Source organism: Rhinopithecus roxellana, chromosome 2 (assembly GCF_007565055.1).
Source record: "Rhinopithecus roxellana isolate Shanxi Qingling chromosome 2, ASM756505v1, whole genome shotgun sequence".
NCBI classification, from domain to species: Eukaryota; Metazoa; Chordata; class Mammalia; order Primates; family Cercopithecidae; genus Rhinopithecus; species Rhinopithecus roxellana.
This window is the reverse complement of record NC_044550.1, coordinates 85,863,012-85,871,781: the sequence shown is the minus strand read 5'-3', so window position 1 is coordinate 85,871,781 and position 8,770 is coordinate 85,863,012. Positions and strand designations below refer to the sequence as shown.

General features: G+C 38.2%; 1 long non-coding RNA gene across 1 annotated transcript; it reads left to right on the top strand.

The window, feature by feature from the left end:
• The first annotated feature begins 695 nt into the window (after positions 1-695).
• Positions 696-2,453, top strand: LOC115892393. Its single transcript, XR_004052286.1, has 3 exons — positions 696-740; positions 1,245-1,431; positions 2,307-2,453. It is a non-coding gene; the product is annotated as an uncharacterized LOC115892393 (long non-coding RNA).
• Positions 2,454-8,770: the final 6,317 nt, after the last annotated feature.

Here is an 8,770-nt window from a genome sequence, read left to right as displayed (position 1 = left end):
GTAAGATAATACATGTGACAAAATATACTGAAGGAAACTTTTTGTGCTTACCTGAAATCAACAATGGAGCTTAAGTTCAGGGAACATGATTTAGAACCCCATATTTACAGGGCAGCAGCCAGCCATTGGGGCCACAGTGCCCTCTAGGGCCTTCTAAAAAGGGGGAAAAGGCTGGGCACGGTGGCTCAAGCCTATAATCCCAGCACTTTGGGAGGCCAGGGCTGGCGGATCACGAGGTCCGGAGTTCAAGACCAGCCTGGCCAGCATGGTAAAACCCTATCTCTACTAAAAATACAAAAAATTAGTTGGGCATGGTGGCGTACGTCTGTAATCCCAGCTACTCAGGAGGCTGAGGCAGGAGAATTGCTTCAACCTGGGAGGTGGAGGTTGCAGTAAGCCAAGATCGCACCACTGCATTCCAGCCTGGGTGACAGGGCGAGACTCCGTCTCAAAAAAAAAAAAAAAAGAGAAAAAAAGAAAAAGGGGGTGAGGGGGAATAGTCTTACCACAATCAACCATGATCACTGGACCCTTGCTAATCTACATGTGGTCCATAAACCAGCAGCATAAGCATCACCTGGGAACCTAATAGGAATCTCAGGCCCCACCTCACAGTTATGGAGTTAGAATCTTCACTTTAAAAAGTTCCTGGGTGACTCAGGTACATTAAGTTTTGATTAACACTCACTTAGACCATCTGTATAAACTTTAGCTCATACAAGCAAACAAGCAAAAGACAGGTGAGGAAAAGAGAAGGAAATCTTCAGATTAATGAGTTGTCAGCTCCTTTAGGTTGGGAGAGACATGACTATGGGTTTTTTTCTCCCAAGGGGCATGATTTAACTAAGTGTGAAGAGGGGCTAGGTAGGTAGAGTATCAGGTGAATCACTTGAAAAGATTAAAGATCTCTGCAAGAAGGAAAAGTTGGCATTTTAAGTAGCTTTTTGATCAATTTGTGGCTACCTGAAACAAAAAAGAGCAAATTGGTGAGAAGTAATAGAGTAGACATAGAGGGAGCATAATGCAGAGGCAAGCTGCATCCTCCTCATTCTGTGGGGCGGAAATTCCTGAGTTTCTGTATGGCAAGAAACACTGCTAGAGATAGCCAGGGTTGAGCCGCCATTTTGCTAGGGCCCTCCTGCAGAGTGCTGTCCTGTAAGCAAAGGACATAGGAGGTGGGAGGTGGGAGATAAGGAGGCAGGAAATTGCTCAGTGAGGTTCAATCTTGTGCTTCTCCACATCAGGGAACTCTGTGATGAAGAAGTCTCTGCAGGACTCTGGGAAGAATGGTCCTGTACTCGAGTTTGAGTTTTAAGCTAGGTAAATGGCTAATAATTGAAAATGATGGGAACACTATGGAATTTTCTTTGTACGTCATTATGAAATTGCTGTGTAACAAAGAACCAAGATCCAAAATAGCAAGCCTGGGAGGTATGACTGCAGAAAAAATTAATCCCATGATGAGAACCAGTGGGTTGAAACTGTCCAGTAAATGTTGCTTAATGAAGTCCAGGAGAGATTATAAACATCCAATGAAGGGTAGATATTATTATAAAAGTAGGCCGGGCGCGGTGGCTCAAGCCTGTAATCCCAGCACTTTGAGAGGCCGAGACGGGCGGATCACGAGGTCAGGAGATCAAGACCATCCTGGCTAAGACGGTGAAACCCCGTCTCTACTAAAAAATACAAAAAACTAGCCGGGCGTGGTGGCGACACCTACAGTCCCAGCTACTCGGGAGGCTGAGGCAGGAGAATGGCGTGAACCCGGGAGGCGGAGCTTGCAGTGAGCTGAGATCAGGCCACTGTGCTCCAGCCTGGGCGGCAGAGGGAGACTCCGTCTCAAAAAAAAAAAAAAAAAAAATATCATTATAAAAGTAATATTGAAAAACAACAAAAATATAATTTTCAACAATAACATACTGAAGTATGATACATCAATGTAATCGAATAAATATCATGAAGAGAGAAATAATGAAGAGATGCACAGAAGACAGACACATTATTAAATAAATGTTCCAATGGTTTTGTTGATATGCACATTTATATTATCTACACATATTTAGGAGGACAGACTTAGTAAGATATAACAGATGATCAGAGTGTTGGATTTTGTGAATAATTTTTATTTTGTGATTTTTCTTAGCTGCACTTAGTACATTTTCTTTCATGTATTTACTCATCCTGTAATTAGAGGAAAAAAGATGATGCTATCTATCCCCAAATCTCCTGCTATCATTTTACCCCTGACCTATCTGTTGAAGAACTCTTATGTGTGCACATAACTGTTCATAATTTTGTTCACAAAGAGTTTGTGTGCTACAGGAAGAGACGAATAAGAAACAGAAGATCAGTCAGTGCACAGGTAGATGACATCTGTGCATCCCATTGTGTGAAAAATAATCTGCTTATTTTGCCCTTTGTTCTAAAATAAGTTCATTATATAGGCTATATCATGACTGCTTCTCAACATCTTTATGTATAAAGATGCTTTATATTTGCAGAGCTGTATCCGATTTGCTTTCAGTATTCTAGTTCTGCAAACAGCAAACCTAGGTGATTTGACCCTGCTTTCTGTTTTATCAATAAAACTTCGTCTCCTCTCTTCTGCTTCTCTTTGCAGGCAATAAGACAGCTGTGTATCATCTTTGATTGCTGTCAGCGTTGGGAGTGTTCCAGGCTAAGCGGGCCTTGGAAGGAGCTGAGAGCACTGCTCTACGGGGACTTCAATTCTGAACCTGAGGGAGTCATGACGACCTCCCCAGAGTTTTTTCTGCTTTGCTAGGTTTGCCCATTTCCCAAATTTCTAGATTGCTATCCCTACACTAAAGGATTACATTGTCAGAGTTGAGACCATGTTGAGCTTTTCTTTGCATGCTCCACCACACCTACTGCAGTCTTCGGCATATGAGGGGCTAACTTGGTGTGAACTGAATTTCTATTATGTGAAAACATTAAAAGCCTTGAAAAATCATGTGACCCTGCACTACAACAGATAAAGTTTAGCATAAAAATGTGGGGGTCAAGAATAAAATGGAGAGGAGATTATTATAAAGTAAGGGTACAAATAAGGTTTTTACTTACATACAAAATGTTTTGCTTTTTTTTTTATTATTATTATTACCTCAATTTGGTTCTGTGTCTATGGCTTTTATTCAAAAGTTGAATCCTTCAGAATCATTGAGCTATTATTTTTCCCTATCCCATGTAAAGAAAAACACATCTAGTAAGAAGAACTCAGGAATGTAAGTTAAGGGAACCAGTATTGTCACAGGGTCTCCATGACTTACTTTTTTATGTTTCCTCACAAATCATAGATACTGAATTTTGAATTGCCAATAAAAAAGAAAAGAAAGAGTAAAACATGGCTGTACAGCAATACTTATAATACTCTTTAGATAATAGCCTTTTAATCAACCTATGTATTATTGATTTCTGTTTATATCATCTCCAAAAGTAAATATGCAGGAGGATTGGAGTGAACAGAGACAACCCATAAAATTTGCTCTGCATGCCACCACTTGTAAGCATTTCCAAACCCATGTGGGCACTGGAAATTTACACTTTGTTTTTAACTATTATTCTCTTATTACTCTTTCTACCGCTTTCTGCAGTGGTGTTTCCAAAACCTTTACTCTCTTATGTCACTGTCTGTAACCAGCATTCCCTAGTAAAACAGTTAACAGCAGAATGGATGTGTTTGCATTCTGTGGTTCTACTGCCCTCCAGGCTTTAGCTTCTCTTTTCCTTCTCCAGTAATTTCAGAATGTGCTTCTGAGGATCCCTGCTCCTGGATTTACTGTGTTGTGTGGGCAGATGTGTATATAACGGGCTGGTAATGAAAAGGGGGACATGGAAAGCACTCAGGAAACTGCTCCTAATTCCTCTCAAAGCTACCTTAATCTAAGCATTAAAAAAAAAAGAAGAAGAAAGAAAAGAAACAGAAAGTGCTCCACTTCCAAAGGAGTAGAGCCTGTTTACCCCACACTGCACTTCCTGTCCAGCACTCTCCCACCTCCAACCCCTGCCAATTACGGAGGCCTTTTAATGACTCTCAGACTTCCAAAGCTTGTTTCTAGGAGATTTCCCAATGCTTACACACTTTGCTTAATGCCACATGGTTTCATGCCCCTAGTGTCATTTCACTAACCAACTGAGAAGTGATCATCCTAAAAAAGAAGAGTGTTTTAAACATGGTACCAAAGGGACTGACAGAGCAAACGCACAGGGAAAGGCGTTGCTTATACCTCCAGGGATACTAGACACCAAACAAAATATTGGACATTGACAAGAAACTAATGAGAAAGAAGACAAATATGTAACATTTCAAAAAAGAAGAGAGTGGTGAATAAATTTTCAAAGAGCAGCAAACCTGTATGTGTTAGTTAAAGATAAACATTTATACGGAGTGTTCTTGGTCTAAAGAGAATTGATACTAAGGGTAGAAAGCAATAAAATAGGGGAAAGGGCCAGGCGCGGTGGCTCATGCCTGTAATCCCAGCACTTTGGGAGGCCAAGTCGAGTGGATTGCCTGAGGTCAGGAGTTCACGATGAGCCTGACGGACATGGTGAAACCTCGTCTCTACTAAAAATATAAAAATTAGCTGGGCGTGGTGGCAGTTGCCTATAATCCCAGCTACTCCGGAGGCTGAGGCAAGAGAATCGCTTAAACCGGGAGGTAGAGGTTGCAGTGAGCCAAGACAGGGCCTTGGCACTCCACCCAGCCTGGGCAACAAGAGTGAAACTCTGTCCCCCCCCCAAAAAAAAAAAATTAAGGAAAAGGGGAAAAAGAAGAAGCAACCTTTTAATTTGAGACATTTAGTTATTTGTGCTTTTATTATTGACATTTTTCTTCACTTTTAGAATTCAAACCAGAACAAATGAACAGGCAGTGCTGTATGCCTCTCTATAAAATGTTATCAATTCAAATCTCTGTTGAAGTTTACCTTTATAGTATATGGGGTAAAAATGATTAGTAAGCATACAAATAGTTTAAACAAAATAGAAAGGGAATGTTTATTCTTTACTTGCTAAGATTACTATTTCTTTGTATAAGTTAAGCAGACAGCAGACAATTGACCAACTTAAAGAGAGTATTTGCAACATGTCTCCTAGATAAAGGGATAATAGTATCCCTCATTTTTAAAGAACTCTTAAAGAATAAGGAGAAATAAATATATATATATATAAATGAATAAAGGATATGAACAGATAATTCACAGAAACAATATATGATGTCACAAATAGCTGAAGTAAATGAAAAGATGTTCAGTCATACTCATAATAAAAGAAATGCAGATTAAAACTATATCAATATGTCATAAGTAGAGTTATTTAAAGTATAATAACATACTCTGTTGGCAAAGCTGTGGGAAAGCCAGAACTCTTACATATTGCTGAAGTGATGCAAACTGATTCAACCCTTATGAAGGCGAATTAGGTAACATCTAGAAAAACAACATACCTGCTTGTCTTTTGAACTTAGAGTCCTACTTGTAGAAATTACCTTAAAGATATACCTCCAATAATATGAAAATATATTTGCAAAGGGTCAGCATTATTTTTCACTGCAAAATATTAGAAACAAATGATAAAGCAGAGTGGTTCACACTGTAGGATGATTTTAGTTAACAATAACACATTTTTTCAAATAGCCAGAGGGAGGTTATTACTGAATGTTCCTGAAACAAAGAAATGATAAATGTTTGAGATGATGGATATGCTAATTACTCTAATCTGATCTCTATGTATTACATGTATTGAAACATCACTATGTACCCTGTGAATACATACAATTATATTTGTCAATAAACATTAAACTAAAATTTTTCAAAAGGGAGTGGTTCAATAGTACATAAGAAAATATCCTTGTATCTTCTCCTTTGTTCAAAAAAGAAACATAGGAAAGAAATAAGGAACTAATAACTGGAACTTACTGGAGTAAGGGGGCAGAAGGCACTGAGTGGAAAAGATTGGAGGATGGAAAAGGATGAAAGCAGTAAGTGGCACAGCGACATGTCTCTGAGTTTACCTCTTTGAACACTTTCGGCTCTGAGATTAAGATAAAAACCCACATGGAATATATACAGAAAAGAATAAACTGAAATATATTTTAAATGAATAACATAAGTGTACTGAAGAGGAAAAAAAACTAATGCAAATTACTTCCAAATATATTATTTGGACTGTACGTCTTCAGGCTAAAGAAAAATAGGAACGAACAAATATTGAGCTCTGGGCATAAGTTCCTTTTCCACAGAGGTATGGGTAAGCAATTCTGGCATTACTGTGTATTCTAGAACTGTGAAAATAAGCAAATGGATTGTGGACATTGGGCATCTTATTTCTCACTATTGGAGAAGGCCATTATAAATATTGAAAAGGGAAAACTGTGGCATTTAATGGGAAATGGAGAAATCAGTAGGAATTCACAGTGCTTATATACATACTACATATATAAACTCACATATATCTATGTCTTATCTCTTTTCACTGAGAGAATCTACAATTAATAATACCCTTATAGCAATAAGCACACCTAATGCTTAGCTCTTGGTTTCTAAATCCTATGTATAAAAAGAAACCAGGGATCCTTCTTTGGGAAATGGCTGATTCTAAGGCTGGAGCTGGAAAAATGCAAAATGAGCCTGGATCAACCTGTCACAGAAAGTAAGGAAATACTCAAAGAATGATGGGGACATGTCAAAGCTAGCTTAAAGAAACTGATGCTGAACAGACCTCAGAATTATCATCCTGGTTTCATTTTATTTAACCACCAAAACAAATAATGACAATAAAAAAATATAACCCATTGAGTAAAATAGGAATCTGAGTTCATGGTGATAAAAATATCTTTTAAAAAAATGAAAAAACCTATTTTTTATAGTAGCAAACCAACCAATAAATATAGAAGAAATAAAATATTGAGAAAATCACTATTAAGAAACCACCATATAAAAAATTAATTCAGGAAAGTATCGCTTAACATGTTAAAATCAAAGTAAAAGCTTGAGGAACAGTGAGATGTTTACATAATTTCAAATTAGCTCCCCCAACAGATACTAATTAAATAGAAAGGAAAAAATAGTAACCTAACCATGGAGAAACCTGGCAGACATGAGGAAATCAGAGCTACCAGCACTAGTAATAGGACAAAGCAAAATCATTATGTCTCTGGATAGAGTCCCCTAAAAATGACACAGTATCACCTCTGTACTTGTTTTGCCCCAAATTCATTATCTGAATATCAACACGAGCAAACATCAGACAAGCCCAAATGGAGAAACAATCTACAATATTAATTTCCTGTTTTTTAATATTTGCACTATGATTACGTAAGAGAATATCCTGATTTTAGGAAACATGTAGTCAAGTATTGCAGTAGCCAGTTTTGGATGGCTATAAATACCTGAGGCTGGGTACTTTCTAAAGAAAAGAGGTTTATTTTGGCTTACGGTTCTGTAGACTGTACAAGAAGCATGGTGCCAGCATCTGCTTCTGGTCAGGACCTCAGGAAGCTTTTACACATGCTGGACGGAGCAAAAGAGAGAGAGGAGGAGGTGCTGGGCTTTTTAAAACAACCAGCTCTGGCATAAACTAATAGAGTGAGAACTCACTCATTACCAGGGGAGGGCACAAAACCATTCATGAGGGATCCTACCAGACTACCACAACTCCTCCCACCAGGCCCCACCACCAACACTGGGAATCACATTTCAACATGAGATTTGGAGGGAACAAATATCCAAACTATATCAAATATTTACAAATTTAAAAGTCCACTATGTCGGTAATTTACTCTCATAAAGTTCAGAAAATATCTGCAGGGGGATGTGTGTGTGCATGTATATGTGCATCTGTACATGTATAGAGGAAGAGGGTAAAGGAAAAGAAAATGTAGTAAACATCTGGGTTAAATATATACTGGAGTTCTGCATACTATTTGTGTGACTTTTCTGTACATCTGAAATTACACAAAAATATTTTTTAAAATAGAAGACAACTTGAACATGTTACATCTCCTTTTGCAATTTTCCAGCAGCTTCTATCAGAAAGCTTAGTAAGGACAGAGAAGCTCAACGCCCCTGTCTCACTTCCTACCCTGGACCTACACTGCAAAAACACAACAAGAACAAAATGTGATTAACAATGTGTGCCAGCGGCTGGCAAAAAATACCATCTCCTCCAGTTGCCTCTCTGCTTCAGCATAGGGGAGGTAGGAACAGAAAGGACCTCTCCCTTCTAGATTACGCTCTTCCTGGCTAATAGTGCAGCTTTTCCTAAGTGAACTCCCTGCCTCCTCAAAGAGGGAAAATTAGCCTCATTTCTACTAGGCTATTTCCATTTTAAGTGTTCCCTAGTTAAAAATCTACAGGTTTCCCAGTGATACTCACTTAACACTTTCTTTACATAAGTGAGGCAGCTGTGAAAAAAAAAAAAAAAAAAAAAAAAGGGTAAGAACGCCAGACCTTGTTTCAGAAATTGTAAATTCGTGTCTTTGTATCCCTGCTCTGCATTCATGAGCTGTCTACCTTTGGGCAAATCACTTGAACTTTTTAAACTGTTTCCACATCTGTAAAACTGGGCATCCATACTTGTTGCAAAAATAAAATATAAAAATGCACATGAAACACTTTATAAACTGTAATATACTATATGCCATCATGTCTAATATGAGTGTGTCAAAGAAAAAACCTCATTTTCTGATTTGTTTTCTCTTACGGTCACTTTTTGGTATTGTTAAGGGAAATGGTACTGCAAGTCAGGTGTTCTA